The sequence below is a fragment of the Sinocyclocheilus rhinocerous genome, unplaced genomic scaffold (genome assembly GCF_001515625.1).
Source record: "Sinocyclocheilus rhinocerous isolate Xijiao unplaced genomic scaffold, SAMN03320098_v1.1 scaffold87, whole genome shotgun sequence".
NCBI lineage: Eukaryota > Metazoa > Chordata > Actinopteri > Cypriniformes > Cyprinidae > Sinocyclocheilus > Sinocyclocheilus rhinocerous.
Window position 1 is genome coordinate 871,036 of NW_015650709.1, and position 27,319 is coordinate 898,354.

General features: G+C 36.8%; 1 pseudogene; it reads left to right on the forward strand.

The window, feature by feature from the left end:
• The first annotated feature begins 5,252 nt into the window (after positions 1-5,252).
• On the forward strand, positions 5,253-26,981 carry LOC107712487 (olfactomedin-like protein 2A; annotated as a pseudogene).
• The last annotated feature ends 338 nt before the right edge of the window (positions 26,982-27,319 follow it).

Consider the following 27,319-nt stretch of genomic DNA (forward strand, 5'->3'; position numbering starts at 1 on the left):
AATACATTTAAGTGCATTAAACTCATTGCCTTGAGTATATCACAGTGTGGACGGCTTTAAACATTTTAAAATGTTGCTTAATGTAAACATTATTTTACTTGCAGACACAAACACACTCAATTTATAGATACACACTCGATCCCTCCAGGGTGTTGACCAGTGCGTTTGAAATTCTTGGGCATGTTTTCGAAATAGTGGTGCCAAGTGCCTTTACTGTTCGCGCCAAAGCCAAACACGCTGACCTACAGGAAAACACACCAGCAAAAGTAGCTGACATTAGTGCACAGCACACAAACCCCAGACAGTGAAGCCACACAATCAGTGACTCTTAAAGGCTTTACCTCATCGCAGATGTGCAGGGCGAACATTAGAAAAAGGAAACCCGTGGACGGATAAGATCGCCTAATGTGCAGCCATGTAGAGCGCACATAATGCATAAACGCAGGGTGCATAACCATTACCTGGATGAACGAGAAGACAGTTATAAGCCACTTCAGAAACTACAATGAAATCTAAGAGGCTGAGAAAATCTGGGACTCAGAACCTGATTAAAAAGAAAACATTTTGCATGAGTGTTTGCACTATTACGTATTGTGGTGATGCTAAATAGTTCACATCAGAATCAGAATCAGAATGAGCTTTATTGCCAGGTATGTTTACACATACGAGGAATTTGTTTTCGTGACAGAAGCTTCCACAGTGTAACAGAATGACAGTGACAGAACAAAAAAAAAAAAAATAGAACAAGTAAATAAGGAATAAAAATATATAAATTGACAATTGTATGTGCAGGTGTATTACAATAGACAGTGTTGTATGTACAGGTACTGTATATTATGTGCAAATTTGAGGTGCACATAATATGACTACAACATGACATGTAATAGGCCTATACAATTATCGCAAGCCCAGTCTGTGTATTAGTGTCCATAGATATGTCTCCTTGGTGCAGTTTGTAGAGACAAAGCATACTTTCTTACGCCCAATTATGTCAGATCAAATGTCTTTAACTCTTTTTGTTGAAAGGTTTATTGTTGAAACACAAAATCCAAATACTGATCTTGCTTTGTCCTTGTTGGCTTGTAGCAAGTCTATACCCATAAACCGAGTTCTGTAATACATTAAGAGAAAAAAGGAACTAAACTAAATTAACTAAATAAACTAAATTATTTACGCATCATGGTTTGATTATGTGAAAACACTTTTTTTTGCAGATATATAGATATGAATTGTGTGAAGAATTTAGTGGAAAACATGTTAAACAATGATAAAAAAAAAATGTCAGTGCAAATATGTAATTGTTGTAAAAATAGGCTAATACAGTGTATATATATATATATATATATATGATATGAATATGATATGATATGATATGATATATGAAAAATAAAATCCTTTCTTTTCCATGTTCATTTTATGCTGAAATGTGACCTTTCAATGTGACCTTCCATGAAATGTAACCGGTCTCTCACCGTTTGATAGATCCATCAGTTAGCGCACTGGTGATCCACGGATATCCAGTAATTTGAAGGGCAAGAGCAGCAGGTGTGTTTTGTTGTCCAGATGGGTGACAGTTTCTGGGTACATGATACAGTGGGTCGTCTTGTTTCCCACGTCTTTCTCATTGCCTTCAACTGTGGAAATCAGAATTGTAATATTACAGTCCCCATCATAATTACCTTATTGATTACTTTGAAAATAAAAGTTTACCTCATTACAAAATCGTGGCTGTCTATAAGAGGACCATAGAAAGATCCTAGAAGGTTCCCAGAGTTTGAATACTGTTTGAATACTGAGGGGCTTCGGCTCTCTGATGGTGAGCTGGTTTAGGAGATTTGAGATGATTCCTCATGCACCTTTCTGCGTGAGATCAGATGCACAAACCTGAGCAACAAACGACAATGAAGAGCAATAATTAATGAAATGTATTGGAATAAAGTAAGTGCAGCTCTGCCAGATTTGTATTTCAACATTCTTCTGTGGCTTCAAGGAATTGTTTTCCATCCACAGCTATTAACCTTACTTTGCAATGTGGAAGTGAGCTTTTTTTTGTACAGGTTAAAAACTGAAAGTTACAGAGAGTGGATATCAAGCACATTCAAGTTGCAAACGGCCGCACCGCTATGTTAAAAATAAAGTGAACTAAGTGCATACAAATTAAAGCATGACCTGATGAACAAACATTTGCAATTACTGAATTAAAAGTCATTTCTGAAATTATATAAGCCATGAAGATGTGTAAAAAAAACTTGAATAATTTATGAAAAACATGAATGCAAAAAAAAAGCATTTCAAAACTAATTTGGCACATGTATTTTAAACTAGAAAAAATGCCTTTAAATGGTATCACTTTATAATCTATTCCTAAAATACATCATAACTAACAAACATGATGTAATGGATACATAGTGTATTAAATTATTATTCAAATTTGTTTAAATTACATTTCAGTTGACATTAACTGTTAATCTTTATATAAATGTTATCGATAAATATTAGAAAGACAGAACACAAAAATATACCAGAAAAAAAAATGCTCAAAAGGCATGTCATGTTGTTCCTTAGATAGCACATGTTTTCATGTTTGATACCAAGATAAACTTGCTGATTTGGGCAATATATCAAGAAAAGCGTCCACAAATTTTCTGTTCTAAATTCTTCTGATTGCACAGTTTCTGAATTTTATGTTTTGTTCCTCATTTGTAAGTCACTTGGAAAAAAAGCTTTAGCAAAATGAATACACTAGCCTGATGTCTAATCTTATTTATTTCATTTGTAACAGTGCTTTAATGTACATTTGTATTGCACATTAGAATATTAATAATGAAACTTGTATATAAAAAATACATTAACAATCAAAAGGCGAATTCTTATGACATTCAATCACGGCTGAATTATGGTGTTACGTTCCTTGAAGTCTCCGATTATTCATCTAAATACAACCCCTAACATCGTAAGCAATAGACGTCAAAGAGGGACTAAGAATCTCTAATTACTAAATAGAAACATGTGACAAAAAAACACATTTACTCATACTTACTGTCTAGCTTTGAATCCAGCGATGTCTGTGGATCTATTAGATCGTCACTGTCAGGATTGATTGTGTAAGAGTGTGTACAACTGGTTACAGCAGAGCAACAACTGGTTAGCCTTGTTAAACAAATCACAATCACTTCTCATTAAAGCGAATGACATCTGGGTGTTACAGATCACCGGTGTCATCTCTAGACTTTTATGTTTGTTGTTTGCGGTTCCTATTTCCTGTGTCTTGTTTTGGGTTTTTCTGTTAATCAGAATGTGATTGTTCCAAAGTGTTCTTATATAGTTCCCTTTCAGTCGGTCACTTTCAACGTTTTTTTTTTTAAATAAAACATTTGAGCAACTACCATCTGCTGCCTGAATCCTGCCCAGGGCCGGCGCTAGCTATAGGCAGAGCAGGCGATTGCCTAGGGCCTTGTGCTTTGAGGAGGGGCCTCCATAACTGTAGCATCCCTGAGAATGGGAATCTACGTCTCGCCGCGTTGGATTCCGCCATGTTTTAGGTCACGCTCAGGAGCACACAGTGTAAACACACACAAATCACCACAGAAAAAGCCAACCGTTTAGGCCTACTATTAATATTTTTTTGAAAACCATCTTACATACTCTTAGAATAAAACGGCACACCTCGCTTTTTCAGACCGATGAGTTTTGTAAAAATCGACGCGTTTCAAAAAGGCGGGGCATAGAGGAGAAACAATAATGTACAGTATGTGGAAAATAATGTGTTTTTTTAACTTTAAACCGCATAAACACATTTCATTACACCAAATACACAAAATAATGTTCTTTTTAGCAGCATCATATGACCCCTTTAATAAATACTGGCCTATACTACATAAACCTGTCAGGCAGCTTGATGTTCTTATCAGTTTGAATTTGTTTTATATAGGCTACTGCAGTAAGTTAACAGATTATTATTAGTATTGTGTACTACTCAATTTGCATTTAAATTCAATCAACGTAATCAACTTCATGTTATTGCCTCTGCCTACATAACACATCTCAGGACTAGACATCTATACATTACTTCTCAAAACTGTTAATCTATAAATAGTACATTTGCACAGTCATAACGCCACATAGTTATTATTATTATTTTAATTTATTGTCTATTCTTTTTATTATTAGTGTTATATTTCATTGTATTATATATGCATGTCTATTATATGCATGTCTGCACTATGTCTGTACCTTTTCTTTGCGCTGGAAGCTCCTGTCACCAAGACACATTCCTTGTGTGTATAAACACACTTGGCAATAAAACCCTTTCTGATTCTGAATAATAAAAATGTGTGTGTACTTTTTTTTCCTCAGTTGAAATATGTATGTACAATACAATACAATACAAGCTATAGAATCATGTTAAATTTCAGCCGCAAAAATTGCAGGCCCTGAAAATATAATGCTTTAGAATTAAGCACTGTTCATGTATAATAATAATAATAATAATAATACATGTATTATTATTATTATTATTATTATTATTGCAATTTAGCACACTTTTTCCCCAAAACTTCATTGAAGTTAACTAAAAAATGCAAAAAAAAAATATATATATATTTTACCTCAAATTGTTCCAAACCTGTATGAGTTTCTGGCTTAAAAAGAAACTTGGAACAATTTGAGTGTGAGTAAATGATGACGGAATTTTCATTTTTGGCTGAACTATCCCATTAATGTATTCCCATAAGACATAGGACCATTCCGGTCGCAACCATAGACTGTAAAAAACTGTATAATCATTAGCCTATTAACTGAAAGAGGGCGCTATACAACAGCGAAAACTTTACCTGAAGGTTGCTTGAGGTTGCCCATTATTTGTCACTGAAAATATAAAGCATATAGTTAATATTTTATACACTAATATTTCTAACATTAATAACACCGATACGATTATTAGTAATAAATAAGAAACATCAGTATTAGTAAAAAATAAAAAAAAATCTCCTTTTGATGTTATGTAGCCTAGGCTATTTACCACGAAATAGCTTACGCATAACTTTTTAACATAGAAATATAATTACTGGTCAGCGGTCACTTTTAAATGTTCTTGGAACGTTGCACAGACGCATAAAACATAAGTGTCGTTGTGGCACAGAAGTGCAGCCAGGCCAGCGGCTCCCCGCCTCGCATTGGCGCAGACAGAGTGTCGGAGATGGTGCTGGTTGGGTGGGTGTGAGCGCGTGTTCATCAGCGGAGCAAAGCTGGAGCTGCGCGTCACAACATACACAACTCTGCATGGCACCGACCTGTAATCATGGAGCCGTAAACCTGTGTTCTAGCGGATCTAGACTCATAATTCCAGGCTGAGGATACAGGTGCTTTCAGAGACGCCGAATCATATCATCAGGTGGAAGCTGTGCAAAAAAGTGACTTGGGTTAGTTCATGAAAAATGTGGATCTACGCAAGTATTTTAACTTATGTGCTGCTTTTGGCAAGAGATGCAAGAGCTATGAGCAAGGTAAGATGCGTTTCATGTGTATTTTCTTTTATTTTGAACAACACACTTAGCCTACTACATTTTACGCACATCTCGGAATACTAAATGCGGGTTTGCAATAGCTTAGCATGATTATTGGTGTATGATTTCATTCGGTTTGGTTCGATCTCGTTTCAATAACCTATTTGACAAGTACATTTATCATCTGATAACTAGATTCATTTGTCTTTAGCATTTGACATTCCATTCGTGTGTTGCGAATGGTGTTTCTGGAAGAGTTGAAGACTGGACTTCAAATCTCCTGCCAAATTATTGAGAGCAGACAGCATTTTCTTGATTTTGTAATAGCAATGAAAGGGAGTGTCTGTATTTGCAGAAAATCGTGAGATTTTGAAATGAAGTTCATCTGGGGATTGTGAAATGACATATCCTGTAATCAGCGTTAATGAAACGTGAAATTCTACGAGGTCAAATGTATAATGTTGATCTGTCTTATTAAAGGATCCGGGAACACGAAACCTGCATTAAATCATTGTACACTTCCGTTCAAAAGTTTGAGGTCAATAAGTTTTTATTTATTAATGTATTTTTTAACACATTTCTTAGGCAAGTACGCATTAAACTGATGCAAAAATGACAGTAAATATATTTATAATGTTGCAAAAATCTATTTTAAAGAAATGCAGTTACTCTGATCTCTATCAAAGTATCCTGAAAGAAAAAAACAGCAGACTGTTTTCAGGATTGATCTGACACAGCTCTGCCGATGTCAGGAATTACATTTTTAAAATATAATAAAATAGTAAACCTAGAAAACAGAAAAGTTGTTTGGTTAAATAAACAATGCCACTGTTATTTTAATCAAATAAATACTGTATTTTGATCAAATAAATGCAGCCTTGGTGAGCAAAACATAAAAACAGAAGAAAAAAAATGATAGGGATTTATTATATTATATTATATTATATTATTATATTATATTATATTATATTATATTATATTATATAGTGACAATACAACAGTTTATTATGGTCCTTGAATTTGATTGGCCAAATGCCTTTCCATGAGTGCTGATATTTAGTCCAACAGCGCTGGGATTTGCATCACTGGACTTGTACATGTTCATAGCGTCCAGATCGGAGTATGTGAGTGGTGCAACTGGACAGAAAAGCCCATATGGGAGAATGGGGGTTTTCACACTCAGTTTCACAGACAGATCACTCAGAATAAGTCAAACAACACTTAACAAATCAGCTTTCTCACACAACCTCCCCTCCCAGAGCTGCAGGCAACATATTTTGGCACATATGCGCTGGCTAAATGACTCCTGCATGGCACTGCCAGAACATTCCAATCTTTAATCCTTGAGATGGCATGGCAATAAAATTTAATTGCCATTTTAGACCCCTGACCTTACTGTAATTCCAGTCCAGCTTTTTTGGGTTAACACTGTGAGAACTGGCCACAATGCTAAGCAGCATGTTTTAGTTTACATGCACAATACACCATAAAACACCGTACTGAATTGTGAAGTAGCCGAACACGCTGTTGATTTTGTTCTGTTTGACCTTGTTTTAGACTCAGATGAGTGAGTTTTTCAAACCTCAGCTGTGTTAACAGGGCAGCTGATACAACCAGAGACAGATGTCCTTCAATAAAGTTTTTGGATAGACAGAACCACCGTCATTTCCTCAGAAAACCTCATTTGTTTCAAAACTGACCCTGATTGGGTGCGTGAGTGTGTTTTGGGCTCGATGCCTAGTATGGTAATTGGAGTTGAGTTCTGCTGGGGTTAAAAACAATAGATGTCTGCTTACACAGCTGTAGCACTTAAGAACAGCCCTGTCAGTCCCACAGAAGCATGCCCTACCCTCTTATGACTGGGTGTGAGTGTGTGTGTGTGTGTGTGTGTGTGTGAGAGAGAGAGAGAGAGAGAGAGAGAGAGAGAGAGAGGTCTTGACTCTGTAAATGATAGTCACCAACTCAGTAACCCTAACTAATTGTATACTGTTGTGAAATTTTTTAAATGTCTTTGTTTTTGGTTAAATGTGTGAAGAGGTGAGGAGGTTAAAACAGCATAGACAGGGCTGTGATAACAAAACCTGTTACTAATGTGGAATAATTAACTGAAAATTGAGTGAAACCCAAAAAATCACAAACCAATGTGACAAATGTATTTGTTATTTAGGCATTAATTTGCCATCTAGTAGAGGGTTTATTTCAAAAATGTTTTTGATATAATACCTGATATGGTGTAAAAATCAAGTAAAACGCATATTTTTTTTACACTTGAATACATGTGTGTACAGTGTTATTGTTAACTAACACTAAATCATCTTCAAAGCTAAAATTAAATATAAAATATGAAATATATAATAATATAAATTAAAATTAAAATATAAATTTGATGAAAATCTAAAACCTAAAAAATAAGTCTAACAATCAAAAGGTGAATTCTTATGACATTCAATCACGGCTGAATTATGGTGTTACGTTTCTTGAAGTCTCCGATTATTCATCTTAATACAACCCCTAACATCGTAAGCAATAGACATCAAAGAGGGACTAAGAATCTCTAATTTCTAATGGGTGTTACAGATCACCGGTGTCATCTCTAGACTTTTATGTTTGTTGTTTGCGGTTCCTATTTCCTGTGTCTTGTTTTGGGTTTTTCTGTTAATCAGAATGTGATTGTTCCAAAGTGTTCTTATATAGTTCCCTTTCAGTCGGTCACTTTCAACGTTTTTTTTTTTAAATAAAACATTTGAGCAACTACCATCTGCTGCCTGAATCCTGCCCAGGGCCGGCGCTAGCTATAGGCAGAGCAGGCGATTGCCTAGGGCCTTGTGCTTTGAGGAGGGGCCTCCATAACTGTAGCATCCCTGAGAATGGGAATCTACGTCACGCCGCGTTGGATTCCGCCATGTTTTAGGTCACACTCAGGAGCACACAGTGTAAACACACGCAAATCACCACAGAAAAAGCCAACCGTTTAGGCCTACTATTAATATTTTTTTGAAAACCATCTTACATACTCTTAGAATAAAACGGACTAATATTTAAAACTCTTTAAAGGGGTCATATGATGTTGCTAAAAAGAACATTATTTTGTGTATTTGGTGCAATGCAATGTGTTTATGCGGTTTAAGGTAAAAAAAACACATTATTTTCCACATACTGTAACGCGTCGATTTTCACAAAGCTCATCGATCTGAAAAGCGAGATGTGCTGTGATTGGCCAGCTATCCAGTGCGTTGTGATTGGTCAAATTCCTCAAGCGTGTGACGGAAATGTTACGCCCCTTACCATACTGTGATGCCGTGTCCCGGCGCGTTGAGACAAAGACATTAAAACCCATTATAACGAGGCATTTGTTGCATCCAGTGGGGACATAATCAAGGATTATAAGGACTTATACTGTCTTTTTTAAATTAAAATTAAAATATAAATTTGATGAAAATCTAAAACCTAAAAAATAAGTTTAACTGAAGTACTAAACATTACTAAAACTGAAATTCAAGCTAAATCAAAATATTTTTTTAAAAATCTAATAAAAGTGATAAGAGCAGATAATGAAATTACTAAAACAAACTCAAATTAAAATGAATACTGAAAATATAAAATAATATTTAGAGACTATAATTTTATATGAAAATATACTAAAATAGCAGAGGAGTATACAAATCATAATCATTATTTTAATAAAAAATAAATAATAACTGAATCATTTAATGATATATTTAAATATATATTAATATATTAAAATATATGCCTATATATATATATATATATATATATATACAGATAGATAGATAGATAGATTATAGATATTTTATTAAAAGATATGCATATATATATGATGGAATGATAGGGTTGATGCTAAAAGAGAACAGAGGCATAGAAAGGTCAGCCGCTGTGTTTTGTTAATTTCAAACTCTATTGGTTGTAGTTTCATGGGACATTACCTCACACAATGCTAATCAAAGACTGAGGCAGTTCCTGTTTATAAAAGTGTCGTAACACTCATACCAGAAGATTTAAACTAGGAGTAACCGGGAACATCTGTGTCCCATTTAATGCATCACATCTTTTACCGAGCCGGCACAGTAATGAAGGCCATCATAGCTGAAGGGCTGTCATATTTTAATCCAGACCAGACAGTGAACCTCAGAATCCTGCAACAATGCCAGTCTTCTTTTATATAGACCTTTACATAAGACCTGATCTTTGACCTCAGTATGTTCAGTGAATGAACAGGAAATACACTGGTTGTGTGGTGAGCAGAATCTGGACTTTTAGTGGCCCTTCTGTTGGCAGCTACTGTCCATCCAGCACTATAATAACTCATGGCCTGCCACAGCAGATTATGTTTGGTTAATGTTTATTTGCCTGCTTGAGCTATTTGCAGCAGCTTTGCGTAAAACATTGGGCTTCTCTGCATTCATTTTCAAGTGCTTTCTTAAGCTTTCTCGTCGTTTTTTGACATTTTGAATTCCTTTTTTTAGCTATAAAATGAGTTTTGATGCTAAATTCTGATTGGGTAAGCCATGTTCAAAGCCATTATACAATCTATATTAATGTCACAAGCTGTCTGGCGACCATAAACAGCATCCAGTTAGATTTATGAATTATGGGTGTGTCTCAATCGGCTCCCTAGTTAGTCAGTGCACTGTCCAGGGAGTCAGCCATTTCTAGGTCAGTACCATTTTCACAATTGTTCCAGTTCGCTGAAACATTCGCTCCATAATGCTTTCGAAAACTTAATGATCATCACAAACACATTCGTTTTGGAAACTGAGTCATCGATGTCCCAATGACTAGTGTATAAAACCCTTTCTGGTGCCCGCACCACACTGAACTGAGTGGAGAAACAGCTATTTTACTATTTTACTGCAAAAGAGGTGGCTATGCTGAACTATTAGTAATAAATATGTAACTCATTATTGAATATTGGTGGTTTGAATTAAATTGCTGTTGCTCTCATCTTATAAAAGCAAAAAGCTTTGCATCATGTCTACAAACACCCCTTGTCTGTGGTAACAATGCATTAATAAATGCATTAGATTATGTTTTGGTATCTTAAAATGAGGAGAGCTGCAGATAATCCATTGTGTAAAAGAAGTGCACTTCTTTTTATTGAATGATGAATTGAATTCAGTTTTACTGACTGTGCACTTGTAGTGTACTTCCAATCTTAAAAGTATATTTAAAACTATGCATGCAATAACATCATATTAATAAAATGTCACTTAAGTTTACACTTTCATGTTTCTCAACACATTTAAGTATGCTTTAAAAAATGTAATAATGTGTTTTAATAATCTTTTCTCGAGTTGTAAATAAGTAGACTTATTTTGATGTATTGACTAAAAGATTAAAGCACATGTAAAGTACTTGATTATAATTTAAACTGTAGTGTGTTATTTGATATTACATTTAAAGTTAATATATTTTAAATGTACTACATTGTACCTTCATCATTACAAATGTGCATTTACAAATATATATTAAATATATATGACATACAAGTTTGCCTAGAAATTACGTTAAAGTATATTTTAGTTTACCGTAAATGCTTATTCAACTGTACACTTTAACCATATTTCAAAGCTACAGAATTATGAAATTGCATATGAAATGTACTTAAGTCCTACTTAAGTTGATCAAAAAGCACTCAAGTTTACCTCAAGTCTTAAATTGCATTTAATATACATTTACACTAGAATACATTTTCATTTACATAGTTAAGTGTATGAAAATGTGTTCTTTTAAAGTAAATTATTTTAAAGTATATTATTTCCATAATACACAGTCATTCAGGTGTACTTCCTTTTCACAAGAGAAAATAAACATGCAAAAGTTGCATGTTCTTAAAGGGGTCATATGATGCTGCTAAAAAGAACATTATTTTGTGTATTTGGTGTAATGAAATGTGTTTATGCGGTTTAAAGTTAAAAAAACACATTATTTTCCACATACTGTACATTATTGTTTCTCCTGTATGCCCCGCCTTCTGAAACGCTTAAAGACTTTTATCATTATTATCAGTTTGATGTAAATAAAGCTTGTTTTAGAATCAGGTAGCATTTATCTGAGATTCAGAGTCTGATTCTGTTGAACGTGAACCATCTGTTTGACTTCCTCAGCCAGAACGTCCCGCATCTCTTGGCTGGGCTGAGGCTGAGAGCAATGAAGAGTTAGAGCTTCAGAGAGAGCTGTGACACATAAACAGGCTCAGCTGGAATGTAGCTGTGTGTCCCCAAAATCAACAAGTGCTCACTAAGCTAGTTTGGGCCTAATTGACACGTCTGTCCTAATGGCATGTGTCTGTCTGTGTGTGTCCTGCTGGAGAGTCTAGCTGTGACTTCAGATCAAGATCCGTTATTTTGTCTCAGTCTAAATGAGAAAGTGTCTTCAAGGCTGTGATAAACTGCTTGGTTTGGTTCAATTAATACAATAATTGTATGCTGATATATTTTGTTAGGACACATTACACCATTGATTTTTATTTATTTATTTTTTTTACAACTGTAATTAGGTTGTCAGTCTTTTTTGACCCTGGGAACAACCCCCATACTCTCAACCAACTCAGCGACCCAACTAACATAAATTGTTAAATATTATATAATATAGATTATATATATGTTACCCTGGACCACAAAACCAGTCTTAAATCGCTTGGGTATATTTGTAGCAATAGCCAAAAAAAACAAAATTATCGATTTTTCTTTTATGCCAAAAATCATTAGGATATTAAGTAAAGATCATGTTTTATGAAGATATTTTGTAAATTTCCTATCGTAAATATATCAAAACTTAAAAGCGTGTTGTTGGGAGCCGTGTTGGAGGCCACTGAAGGGGAATTCCACTCAATGGGACTGACGATCATCTGAGGTGGAATGATACCTTCCGGTTCTTCTGGGCCTTCCACATGACTGTGAATACGAGACAAGGCATCGGCCTTGACGTTTCGGGGACCAGGGCGATAAGTAATGGTAAAATTGAACCTGGTAAAGAATAATGCCCATCGTGCTTGGCGGGGATTTAGACGTTTAGCCTCACGGAGTTATTGGAGGTTTTTATGGTCGGTCAGTACGGTGAATGGATGGGCTGCCCCCTCCAGCCAATGCCTCCACTCCTCTAGGGCTAACTTGATGGCAAGGAGTTCTCTCCCCTCTGAGATTTTCCAGGGCGTTAGGGACGAGGGGAAGAGGATAGCGGAATTTGATGGTGATGTTGTTTAATGCTCGGTAATCTATACAGGGCCGCAAGCCTCCGTCCTTCTTGGCCACAAAGAAGAAACTGGATGCAGCAGGGGAGTTAGATGGACGGATGTACCCTTGACCCAGCGCCTCCTGGATGTAGTTCTCCATGGCCTTCTGTTCAGGAAGTGATAGTGAATAGATTTTTCCCCGAGGCACTGGCTCACCCGGAATGAGATCTATGGCGCAGTCCCATGGCCGATGTGGTGGTAAGCGGGAGGCTTGTTTAGGGCAGAACACGTCGTTGAAGGGGGCATAGCCGGGATGGTATCCGGACGAGAGGCTTACGGTCACACCTAGGAGTCTGAAGAAGGCATTCCATACTTTGGAGATAAACTGAGGGCCCCGGTCAGAGACGATGTCTTCGGGAATTCCGTAATAGCGGAAGACCTGGTTAAAGAGGAGCTCAGCTGTTTCCAGTGCAGTGGGCAGTGATGGGCAGAAGGCGACATGATTTGGAGAAGCGGTCAACTATAACCAGGATGCATGTGTTACCTTCAGAGGGGGGCAGGTCAGTGACAAAGTCTACTCCTAGGTGTGACCAGGGGCGATTTGGCACCGGTAGAGGAAGAAGTTTGCCAGATGGTAAATGGCGCGGGCTCTTGGACATGGCACAGTCTGGACATCCTTGCACGAACCTTCTCACGTCCCTTGCCATATTGGGCCACCAGAAGCGATCTCGTAGCAGCGAGAGGGTGTTGTTGGCCCCTGGATGGCCAGTGCCTCGGAAGGAGTGAGCAGAGTGAATCAGTGGGGTGCGCTGTGTCCGTGGTACGTACTGGCATCCGGGAGTCTGACACAACAGGTTAGTTTATATACAAGGTGTTTATTAGGCCACAGTGAGTTCTGGTGTCGGGTCCGGAGGAAGTGATGGTGAGGGAAAGGTCCGTGAGAGAGTGCAAAGGATATGGAGAGTGGAGTAATCCGAGTCTTTGGCTTGATGGAGGCTGGAAGGGATACGGGGGAAGCACACACCTCAGCGATCCGGGAACTAGGAGATACAGGAGACACTTGGAGACGAGGAGACACTAGGAGGAACACAGGAGGTAAGTAATGCAAGAAGTATTCAAAGGAATTCAGTAGCAAAGTCATTGAGTCCTCTACGTGTAAACGAGACCGGACAGTGAGGGTGTCTGAGGTGTGTGCTTTTATGCAGGCTGGTTAATGAGGTGCTTGATTAGTGACAGGTGCAGGTGCTCAGTACTCAGGTGAGAGGGATCGTTGTGATTGGGTGGTGGCGGAGCCTGGCCTATCTGTTACAATATGCTTGTGTTGAGTTCTTATATCAACATATCCTTGATTCATCACGTCATTGTGTTGACAAAAAGATGCCAATATTGTCCTTTTTTTTTTTGCATTGAGATTGAACTTTACTAAAGACTCTCTCCCTCACTGAATGGTGCAAATATATAGATATAATGCATATATGCATGTATTAGAGAGTATTTGGGACTTTATGGCTTATATTATATATATAAATATATATATAAATGAAAAATTAATACTTTAAATCAGAAAGGATGCATTGAATTGTAGTAAAGTCATTTATAATGCAAAAAAACATTTTGGGGAAAAAAGTATCACAGTTTCTACAAAAACTAATATATTAAGCTGTAAAATGGTTTTGAACATTGATAATAAAAATTCTTAAACAGCAAATCAGCATATTTGAATGATTTCTTAAGAATCATGTGACACTGAAGACTGGAGTAATGAAGCTGAAAATTCAGCTTTGCATCAGGAATAAATTACATTTTATATACCGGTACGATCAATGTTGTACCCCAGGAACTGCACCGTGGGTTGGTGGAAGGTGCACTTTTCAGCCTTGAGGAATAGGTGGTGCTCTCTCAGGCGTTGGAGGACCTCTGCAACGTGCTGGCGATGTTCGGCCTGGCTCCGGGAGTATATGAGGATGTCATCTATGTAGACAATAACGAATTGATGGAGATACTCCCGGAGCACCTCATGCATGAAATCCTGGAATACGGAGGGGGCGTTAGCGAGTCCATAGGGCATGACCAGATACTCGTAGTGGCCAGTAGGGGTCACAAAGGCAGTCTTCCATTCATCCCCCTCACGTATCCGGATGAGGTTGTAGGCACTGCGGAGGTCCAACTTGGTGAAAACGGTCGCCCCTCGGAGATTTTCCAGGGCGTTAGGGACGAGGGGAAATGGTTTTGAACATTGATAATAAAAATTCTTAAACAGCAAATCAGCATATTTGAATGATTTCTTAAGAATCATGTGACACTGAAGACTGGAGTAATGAAGCTGAAAATTCAGCTTTGCATCAGGAATAAATTACATTTTATATATATTCAAACAGAAAGCAGTTATTTTAAATTGGTATAATATTTCAGAATATTGCTGCTTTTACTGATAGACAGACAGACAGATTGATTGATTGATCAATGTTTTATACATCAATCCACAGACCCCCTCGAGTAGCCTACCTATGGACCCCAAATTGACCCTGGATTTTTCTTTCTTTCTTATTTTTATGTTTAGCGGAATAATGAAGGCACACTTGATATGAACCGTGACCCTGGTGCACATCAAAGAGATGTATCTTTGTAATCTCAGAATGCTAGACAGTTTCACATGTTTCTTTTAGTGTGGGATCATCTTGAATTCTAGCCATAAACTTGCTTTAGTGTTGTTTCAAAGCCTTAGATTAAAGGAAGAAGATGAGCCAGCCATTGACAACAACACCTCATTGAAAGAGAGATCAGACTCATAACCTGAACTGCTGCACCAGGCATGAGGTTAATGGGTTAAGAGGCTTTTCAGGAAAGCGGCCAATGTTGACAACTGTTCCTGCCAAGTATTTTTGGAAAAACAACTATCTTATCTCAGGATAGCAGCCCATTCCCTGTTTGGTCAGTTGTGAGGTACACTGCTACAGTCAGACCAAATGTTCAAGTGGCAGGTTTAGATAACAAACGTTTGTTTGTATGACCTGCAACTGTTGGAACGCCATTTATTTAGTTAATTATATCTAAATCTATATGACAACCTTCATTCAGCCCAGTTAATTTTGTGGTCCATTTTGCATTTGCATTGAGATTACTAAAACTTCACTAAAGACTCTCTCTCACCGAATGGTGCAAATATATAGATATAATACATGTATTGCATGTATTAGAGAGTATTTAGGACTTTATAGCTTATATTATATAGTTTATGGAGCATACAAAGAACTGAGTATGCCTTGATGCCTGATGCACACACACACCAAAATGACCATAACATACTCTTTCATTATGGTTAACAAGGGCTCTTATTGTCAAAGCCACTATGCTCTAGACGCTGAGTGTGTGTGTGAATATGTTTGCAAGTGTTACAGGACTTTTCACCTAATTAACTCGCTTGAACAATGGAAGCCATTCTGGGGTCATTTCAACAGAGGATAAAATGTGTTTTTGAGAAGTTGGGCAAATTACTGTCAGACTAAATCTTTTTAATGTCCCCTATCAGTCTGAGCTTACACAAAAGAACAGCAGAGCTTTATTAAATCCTTCCACTTCAAGCTGACAGTCACTCAGTTTTTGTGTGGCACCCTGTGTGCGTTATTGTGTGGTTGTCATGGAACTACATGATTAAAGTCTTCAGAAGGACTTGGACTTTAAGCCATGTTATTAAGATTTTCGATCCAAACACTAAGTTAATTAACTGGTTTGCCTTTGCATTTGAACTACATTGAGTAGGCTATAGAGTTGAGATTGAGAACTACATTTATTCATTTGGCAGATGGTTTCAGCATATACAGCTACTTAATTACATTTCTGTTAACTCTAAACACAGTGCAATGCTAAATTACAGGTAAAACATTAGTAAAACCGTTATACTAATACAGTAAATTGTGCCGTATTTTTACAGATGTATATATATATATACATCCCTTCTTTAAAATGTTAAAGGAAGACTGTTTTTGTGATTGCAGCTCATGGTTTCATGTGAATATTTAAAATTATTCTAAAATTAATTATAAGTTAATATAGCATTTATTATTTTATTCAATTTTATGCAATTGTATTAAATTGTATTTTATTTCATTTTATTTTATTACACACAAAATAACAATGTCAGCAAATGATTTACCACCTTTTTTTCTTTTAATTTACTTACCTTTTAGAGGTATTCTGTATTCTTCCTCCTTTTAGTGTTCTTGGTGATGTTTTGGTTCTTTTTTTTTTGGATGCCATTTTTAGCCACAGTGGGAGGTCCTTTAACAAGCATAATTTACCATTTTACCTCAGATATATTTTCATTAATTTGACAATTACTAATAAAGTACATACGTAATGTACAAGTTTTGTTTTGAAATAATGTTATAATTTCTTCCAGAGATTCTTATAACACAACATTTAAAAAACAAAATCACCTCATTAGCAATCTTTGCACATGATGACCTTATGGTTCAGGACAATCTTGCAGCACGTAACAACAAACAGGTGTTTAGGAAAGCACTGTGGTGGCTTTATTTGCTATTTAGTGTTTTGAGAGTGGAAAAAACCCAAAAGGTCCTTTTACCCTGGGGAGCCTTTAGCCTCACTGTACCCGACTACGTGGCAGTTGCGAGATCAGACAAATGGATGTCTCAAAGACGGAGCGGATCTTATAATGAAGCATTTCTGAAATGCTGAAATATTTCACTGCCTGTAAGCAGTTCCACGTGTGCCGTGGCTGGGCATTTATAGAGACCTCTAAATCTCAGTACAGACAGATGACAGTTCTGAGCTCTTTGGGCAAACAGTCAGAGAGCAAAAGGGCCACTGTTAGATGAAGGCGGAGCCACATGTCAATCAAATACAGTAGGTCGTAGTGTTTCAACTTTTATGCAGGGTCATACTGTCTTTATGTATTAATGCACCAGAAAGGAATGTAAATACACTAAAGCCATCCTTGAGATTGTAATGGTCTTAAAGGGATAGTTCACCCATGGTTTACTCACCCTCATGTCATTCCAAACCAATTTTGGACCCCATTGACTTTCAAAAACAGATGAAACATATCTGAATATTTAATTTTCTTCCACAGACGAAATAAAGTCATACAGTTTTACAACAACATGAGTGTGAGTAAATAATGACAGAATTATTCATATTTGGGTGTACTGTTTCTTTAAAACTAAACAGAGCTTCTGTCAATTGGTAGAGTAGTAGAGCCTTATGCCAGCTAATTCCTATTCATGAGCCAAGCAAATAATGTCTTGTAACTTTTCAGATTGTTCCTACGATCCTGTCTTACATACTCAACAGCAGCAAGTTGTTTTGGCAGTCAGAGAAAAAAACAGCACATCTGTGCATCATTTACTACTTGTTTCTCAATCGTATGCCATCATTGCGCATTTGTCCGTTCTGCGGGTTCTGCCCCTGTGGCTCCACATAGTCTTTTTCGCTTTTACTGCTACTGTTCATGAAGCTGGATTTATTAGTGCTGTCAGTGTCAGGTAGGTATTACGAAAGCAGCTTTTTGAAGTACATGTGGCTGCCATCTTGGAGAGTAAGGCACCATATATGGTCAACCTCCATATTCAACAACACCTGGCTTTTATGATGCCTCAAATCAGTCCAATTATTGCTTTATGGCGCAAGTACAGTACATACTCTGTAAATGATATTCACATGTAACCCACTGGATGTCATGCGAGGCTGTTATTGAGAAATGAGAGATGTTCTGTCAAACTGTGAGGTGCTGCAGGATGTGGTTTAAAACAAGTTGTTTATGAGAGAAGGTGCAAATCCACTCAGGTCCCATCGCTGGGATGAATTTATGGGAATCTCAAACCCAAGGCTGTCTTCAAAGCCAGTGGCATGGTAAAAGCTAGTGCTAACTGACAACAGATGCGTGCGTGAGAGAGAGAGAGAAAATAGTATTTTTCTGTGTCTTCTCCAAAGGTGGTCTTGATTCATAAAATGCAGATAACTAGATAGATTTTTGTGTGTGTTGTGTAACTTGGAACTATAGAGATATGATTTGAAATGGATGTAAAATGGCATAGATCCATCAAGCAAAAGTATGTGTGTGTGAAGGTAGGGAGTTCAAATTGTGGACAAATGTTATAGGGCCTGGTAAAGTTTCACTGCAGTGGGTTCCTCATGGGCCACAGTGTAACGGCTGATCACTTCCAGAGCATCAGGGCTCAAGCCGACAGGCAAAGTCTGTTACGCTCTTCAAGGTAAATTAGCAGCTCTTCGCTTGGTCATATACTAAAGTGCAGAAAGGCTTTAAACTGATGATTTAAGAGGGACATGAAAGGGTTAAACTCTTGTTTTGTTCCCAATTGCACCACATGTCATTCCACTGGCACTTGAATTAATTCAAATTTGAAAGTGTGGGGTCAGTAAGATTGCTTTTTTTTATTTTTTAATAAATTGTTTTATTAAGCAATGAAAAATTAAATTGATCAAAGGTGACAGTAAAGTCTCTTACATAGTTACAAAAGATTTCTATATCAAATAAATGTTAAACAAATAAATGATATTTCTATTCATCAAAGAATCCTAAAAACAATGAATTAAGCAGCACATTTTAACATTGATAATAATAAGAAATGTTCTTGATTTCCGAAGGTTCATGTGAAAATTCTGGGGGAAAAAAATCAACTTTGTCATCACAGGAATAAATTGCATTTTTAAAAGTGTTACAATAGGAAACCAGTTATTTTAAATTGTAAGAATATTTGACAATACTACTGTTTTTACTGTTTTAGTTTCTGATTAAATAAATGCCTTGGTGAACATAAGAAACTTATTTCAAAAACATTAAAAAACTTACCGACTCCAAACCTTTGAATGGTAGTGTATATATCATCACTAATATGCCACAAATGTGTTTCAAAAGCATGTTTTATATTTTTTCATATATACAGTATATATATTCTTTTGACCTTCTCACATTCTCTGTCTCTGTCAGATTTTCGGTGAGCCGGAGCCAGTCAGGATGATATCTGAGGGTTCAGACTGCCGCTGTAAGTGTGTGATGCGGCCGTTGAGCATTGAGGCTTGCACCAGGCTCCGTGACGGAAGCTTGCGAGTGGATGATTTTTACACTGTGGAGACGGTCAGCTCAGGCTCCGACTGTAAATGTTCCTGCACGGCTCCTCCCTCCTCACTCAACCCATGTGAGAATGAATGGAGAACGGAAAAACTCAGGAAACAAGCTCCTGAACTACTTAAGGTAAAAATCGACATTTTTCTCAGGTCAGGAACTTGGGACTTTGAGAGGAAAACTTTCCTTTAAAAGAATGCTCCAGTGACACCGATGGAATATAAATCGAGGTCCTGAAATTTTTATAAAAGCACTAAAATAGGGATTTTGGATAGCGGCACATCAACAGATCTGTAAAATGTATAACTACAACTCGTTGTAGTTATTGTAGTAGACCAAAAAGTATTTCTTTCAATTGTATTTAGACACACATTAGTAACACCATTACAAAAACTGCTAAATTATTTAAATAAATTTAACATAAAGCAGCCCATATTTAGTTTGAATTCTTGAGGTTGGCCATCACCATTTTATGAAGTTTAACTTTATTGACAAAACTACTTTATAGTACAAGTGGATTTGGAACATTCACTTTGACATGTTACTATACACAGCCTCAAGCTGTTGTGGTGTAACACATTTTATAAGAGGTTCAGGCCTTTTTACATATTCATATGTGTGCAACGCATTTAACGAAGGACTGTTTCCTGAACCTACAATGCCGGCTGTTCTGACTCACAACCTGTAATTACGTTTTCATATTTAAAGGATTTGCCACCGATGATTCAAACGCGAGTTTTGAGCAGTGTAGAGTAGCGCTTGTTGTTTGTCGTTTCTCCGATCACAAATGCAGACATGGTTTTATGTTTATGCGGCGCGATTCACAACGCAACGTGTAAAAAGACAATATAAGTAATTAAATTCCGTAAATATGTCCCCACTGGATGCAACAAATGCCTCGTTTGTAATGGGGTTTATTGTTTTTGTCTTGTTGCGCGGGACACGGCATCAGTATGGTAAGGGGCGTAACATTTCCGTCAAGACAAACCTTACCAGGGAGAATGAGTTTGTGAGGGACAGCGTAGTAAATCTGTCCAATCAGCTGAAACGCTACGAGAACTACTCTGACATCATGGTGAGCATCAAGAAAGAGATCTCCAGCCTGGGACTTCAGCTGTTACAGAAGGACGCCGCCTCTGACAGTAAAGCACAGGTAAAACACACTTTCTCCAGCAAAATGGCACACACACACAAATGCACAAAATCAGTCTTGTAATTTAAAACTGTATGATTCCAGGGCACAGAGAGTAAAAAGTCCAAGGAGGTCATAAAACCACCCAACAAGAAACCCCCAGCTGTCAAACCTCCACCCAAACAGCCTAAAGAGAAACCCGTCAAGCCCAAGAAAGAGGCTCCTGCCAAAGCATCAAAACCTGCGAAGCCAGATCCCACCAGCAAAACCAAGCCCTTAGTGCACCAGGCGGGAGTCATTAGGGGGATCACATACTACAAAGCGTCCAAGACAGACAACTCTGAGTCACATTCAGCAGGGAGAGGAGAGAGAGGTATGGAGACCGTGCACATCACATCTGTGTTCAATTAATGCTTTCTGAAAACCACCTCAGTGTAGAGCCAAAAGCAATTGGGTTTACTGTGGGTGATAAAATGGGTGAAACACTTCTATATTCTTGAACATCATAGAGACTTGAGGCAACTACTCAGAACACATTAAGATGACTTTTGCCCAGTTTTTTGTTCCAACTGACATTCTGGAGAAGTTGACACTAGTTGCTGAATATCAGAGCCAGTCTATAGATTGAGTTGACAGATTACATAGAAAATCACGTAGTGTATGACGGTATGATTATTAGTCCAAGTTGAATCCAAAGCATAAGACTGATTACCTCTTGGCTAGCTGCTAGTTGGTTAGACTCGTACTTCATACACTGTCTTAACATAGTAAATTAAGTTACAAAAAGTTCATGCAACCGGCCCCAGAACACCCTAGCAACCTCCTTGCATTGTCTTATTAACAATCCAAAACACCTTTTTACCACCTAGTAACACCCAAGCAACCACCAAGAACACAGCAAAATACCTTAAGGCTGGAATACACTACACAACTTTTAAAATCTGATCAGGTTTTTTTTAAGTTGTATTTATGGGCTTTTTTATGCCTTTAATGGACAGACCAGTAGAGAACAGACAGGAAAGCATTGGGTGGAGAGAGGGGAGCGGGATCAGCAAAGGACCTCAAGACGGGAATCGAACTTTGGTCGTCACAAGCACAGTTGCGCAATATTCCGGTGCACTTACCACGAGGCTATTGACGCCAACCTGACCAGATTTTAAAATGCTAGACATCATACACTTGTCGACTTTGTAAACAGTCACAGAGGAAAAACTGGCCATCATACACTACACAACTGAGAATCACACACTACCAGACTGTAAAGTTGTTCCGATCACAACAAACTCACATTGAAATCATAATATGCTTGAAATCCAATGACTGGAATGGATCTTAAGATAAAAAAAATCGTAACCTATGACCATCATAAACTACACGATTTTCTATGGAATCTGTCAACTCCAATCTGCAGACTGGCTCTGACTTTCAGCAAGTAGCATCAACTTGTCTAGACTGAAAATCAGTGCAAAAATCTGGGCAAAAATTAATGTAGTGTATTCCAGTGTTTAGCAACATGTATTATTGTAGCAGCAGTTTTTTTAAATCACCACTCACATTTTCTTCAAAAAATAGTTTAAAATTTGTATTGTTTTTTTTTTTTGCTATTTATATTAAGTTTTTGAGGACAGGTTGTTTGCACCTGTAGTTTTTTGTGAGCCCAGGCTTTAAAGTGTTCCAGTGCGCCGTATGACTATAAAACCTTACAGGAGGTACAAGAGCAGAAAGTCAAGAGAAGCATTTTATAGTTTATATTTCACGAGCCTCTCGTAAGCGAGACTGGATCTCCGACATATCCTCTATAAAATTCCTCCACAATCCCTTTCCTCTTATATTTTATTTCTCATTAAAATCCTTAATTGTGAACACCAGAGTAGCCCATGGTTAGGAAAAGGTGGTTCCCTTCCCTTCTCATCTACAGTATAGTGGATCCATAAGTTCCTCTCGGGTAATAAATGCATCTCCTGAGAGGCAATAACTTGAGTTATTTTAGTGAAATGCTGCTCTGTATGTCTTATTTCATCAACAGTATCAGCAAGAACTTTCCTCTGGGATGAAATCATTCCCATTGCTTTCCAGAACCAAATATAAAGCAGTGACATGCAGGGAAGAGAAAATAATCATAAGTTTGCTGAGGTGTCCAAAACTATTACAGTACTGGCCCTGTGTTCTTGAATGACAGATAGCAGTGATGGAGTGTGTATGAATATCTGATGTACTTATGTCCTGTGCTCATGTCCACATGTTTAATGTTCCAGACGCTCCCACAGTGCAGGAAGAGGATGCTCAGATTAGGGTCTCTCCGCTGACATTGTCTTACGGAGATCTGTTGTATATGGCATGAGATGAAATGGGCTCAGTGAAGGAATGTCGAATCCAAGCGTTGCAGGCAGAGACTGGGTTACAATGCAGGAAGTTTCTTCGAGTGCAACATCTCATTAATAATTATTTTGATGTGAGGAATCTAAAATGCTCGGGGTGAAACTTCAGGCCAAGGGTTGTAATCTGCCTTTCAAACCCTCCCTGGCTTTCTCCTTATGCTCTTTTCAGAAAACTCTGCCAAAACCCACCTAACCGAGGACAAAAGAGGCTCCGAGCTAGTTTTGGAAGAGTCTGAAATAACGTTGACTGTACCGCCAATAACAACCACTACGCTTGTTTCTGTGACAACAACAAGCACCACACTAGCAACCACCAGTGAAGTGCCCATCATGAATTCAACCCTGTCCACACCAGCGCCAGAGAAACCAATTGGCAGTGGAGGAAAGACACACTTGCACAAAGCGGGTACGATTTATTATATATATACTGTATATATATATATATATACACACAGTATATATATTAATGCTGCCAAATGATTAATCGTGATTAATCGCATCCAAAATAAAAGTTTTCGTTTACATAATATGTGACCCTGGACCACAAAACCAGTCTTAAGTCACACGGGTATATTTGTAGTAATAGCCAAAAATATATTGTATGGGTCAAAATGATAGATTCATTAGGATATTAAGTAAAGATCATGTTCCGTGAAGATATTTTGTAAATGTCCTACTGTAAATATATTAAAACTTAATTTTTTATTAGTAATATGCACTGCTAAGAACTTAATTTGGACATTTTTAAAGGCGATTTTCTCAATATTTAGATTTTTTTGCACCCTCAGATTCCAGATTTTCAAATAGTCGTATCTCAGTCAAATATTGTGCTATCATAACAAACTATACATCAATGGAAAGCGTATTTATTCAGCTTTCAGATTATGTATAAATCTCAATTTCGAAAAATTGACCCTTATGGCTGGTTTTGTGGTCCAGGGTCACATATATGTGTGTGAACTGTGTACATTTATTATGTATATATAAATACACACACATACAATATATATTTCGAAAATATTTACATGTATATATTTATATTCATATAATTTATATCATATATAAATATATTAAAAATATAAACATAACATATTTTTCTTAAATATATGCATGCATGCATGTGTGTGTTTTTATATATACATAATAAATAATCACAGTACACACATATACTATGTAAACAGAAACTTTAATTTTGGATGCGATTAATCGTTTGACAGCACTAATATATATATATATATATATATATATACAGTGGGTACGGAAAGTATATATATATTGTGTGTGTGTGTGTGTGTGTGTCCAGATCTATATCTATATTAGTTTAGTATTAGTTTATTATATTATTTTATTCAGCAAGGATGCATTACATTGAACAAAAGCAACAACAACATATAATATTACAAAAGAGTACTATTTTAAATAAATGCTGTTCTTTTGAACTTTCAGTAACAGTTAACTTAAAGCCTTTATGAATAATGCATTATAAATGTAGTTTAAATGCATTAATTATGCCTTGTAATGCACCTTATAATGCACTGTACAATCACATGAATAATTGTAACCACAGTTAATACATTATAACACTTATTAATTTATTGTTACACCATGCATTTTACATTTGCTTATAATTACTTACCACAAGATATAATAATTATAATACATTATCACCTTTAATAACTCTTTATGATACATTATACATAAAGGCTTTAAGTAAAGTGCTACCAAACTTTCTATTTGTCACTGAATCCTGAAATAAAATGTATCTTGGTTTCCACAAAAATATTAAGCAGCAAAACTACTTTCAACATTGAAAATAGTAATAAATCTTTCTTGAACACAAAACCAGCATATTGGCATGATTTCTACGTGGCTTTGCAGCTTTGCATCACAGAAATAAATTACAATATATTAAAATAAAAAACAGTTATGTTAAATTGTAATAAAAATTTCACAGTATTACTGTTTTGCTGTGTTTTTGATCAGATAAATGCAGCATTGGTGAACATTAGAGTCTTCTTTCAAAAACATTAAAAAGTCTTACTGACCCAAACATTTAAAAGGTATTTTTATGTATGTATTTATCTATTCAAACTTTTTATTTTTCCCCCCATATTTTATTTATGGTATACGTGTGAAAATATATGGAGATCTATATTTATTTCTTTGAATAGGTAAATCTTTAGACTGTGAGGGCACATTGGCGTCAGTGGAGATGCCAGAGAAGCATCACAGCTATGGACGGAATGAAGGAGCCTGGATGAAGGACCCAGTGGCCAAAGACAACAAGATCTATGTTACAAACTACTACTACGGCAATAACCTGGTGGAGTTCCGCAACCTGGAGAATTTCAAACAAGGTAAACAAAGAGGGGCACATTTACTAAAGATTTCTGCCATTTGTATGGTTCTTGTTTACTAACCATGCACAAACCAGTTCAAGGCTCAAAAGGCACTGAAAAATCACTGTACCATGAGTATGTATAATGTTTAATGTTTTTAATGTAAATTAGATTATACCTATATAACATACAATTTAAATTTCATCTTAAAATCTATATTTTATTTTTTATTTATTATAATAATTGTATTTATTTTATGAATTTTATTCAAATGAAGATTAAATCATGGAGAAGACTGCTATAATCCGAGTGCTATAATCAAGCTCAGCATTGGAAATTAACCTGCAATATGGAGAATTGCACTGCGAAAATGGCATTCAGAGCAAATTTGATTATTAATTTGCACAATTATGTCTTTAGTGAATCAGGTGTTAAAACAATGCAGATAGCAAATAAAAAACGCTAACAGTGAACACACTTCATTCTTGGTAAATTTCCCCCACTATGGAGTTGAGAATGTTGCTCCATGATGGCCTGTGTAGCTAATAAAGTGTAACAAACTGAATCATAATCAAGATCTTTTGAATATCTTCCTCAATGATAGGTCGCTGGAGTAACCTCTACAAGCTTCCCTACAACTGGATAGGAACCGGTCATGTGGTCTACAACGGTGCCTTCTATTACAACAGAGCCTTCACCAAAAACATCATCAAATATGACTTGCGCATGCGCTTCGTGGCAGCTTGGACTCAGCTTCATGACGCTGTCTATGAGGACACCACACCCTGGAAATGGCGAGGACATTCAGACATCGATTTTGCCGTAGACGAGAGCGGCCTCTGGGTGATCTACCCAGCGCTGGATTATGACTACTCGCAACACGAAGTCATCGTCATCAGCAAGCTGGACCCAAGCGACCTGTCCATGAAGAAGGAGACGACATGGAGGACTGGGCTGAAGCGCAACTCGTACGGAAACTGCTTCATTGTGTGTGGTGTGCTGTACGCCGTTGACGTCTACAACCAGAAAGAGGGTGAGATTTTGTACGCCTACGATACGCACACGAACACGGAGGCCGCTCCACGTTTGCCATTCACTAATGAGTACGCTTTTGTGACCCAAGTGGACTACAATCCCAAAGATAAGCTGCTGTATGCCTGGGACAATGGCCATCAGATTACCTACAATATTCACTTTGTGGGCCAGTGAAGTTCTGTCTAAAATCTGAATGTATAGGGAAATACACCATTTATAGGAGCACATTGCTTTCTTTATTGGTATGGTGATTAAGCATGAAGTGTTAAACTATGGAAACAGATTATATAACAGATTATATAACAGTTTATGTAACAAAATTGTGACTATTCTCTGAAAATTGTGCATGTGCGTTCGGTCAGGCGTCTTAAAAAAGTTGAGATGTTAATTCCGAATTCTATGGAAAAAAGACAGAATTGTGAGATATAAACTCAGAATTCCAAGTAAAAGTCAAAATTGCAAGAATGAAACTTAGAATTCCAAGAAAAAAGTCAAAAGCGCAAGATGTAAACTACAGTACTGCAAAAAAAAAAATTATGAAAGGTCGCAACTATCTTTTATATTTTTATTGCATGGCTTCCATAATAAGCTTCCATAAAAACGAGTCCACATGATTTGAGAATATATTTTTACC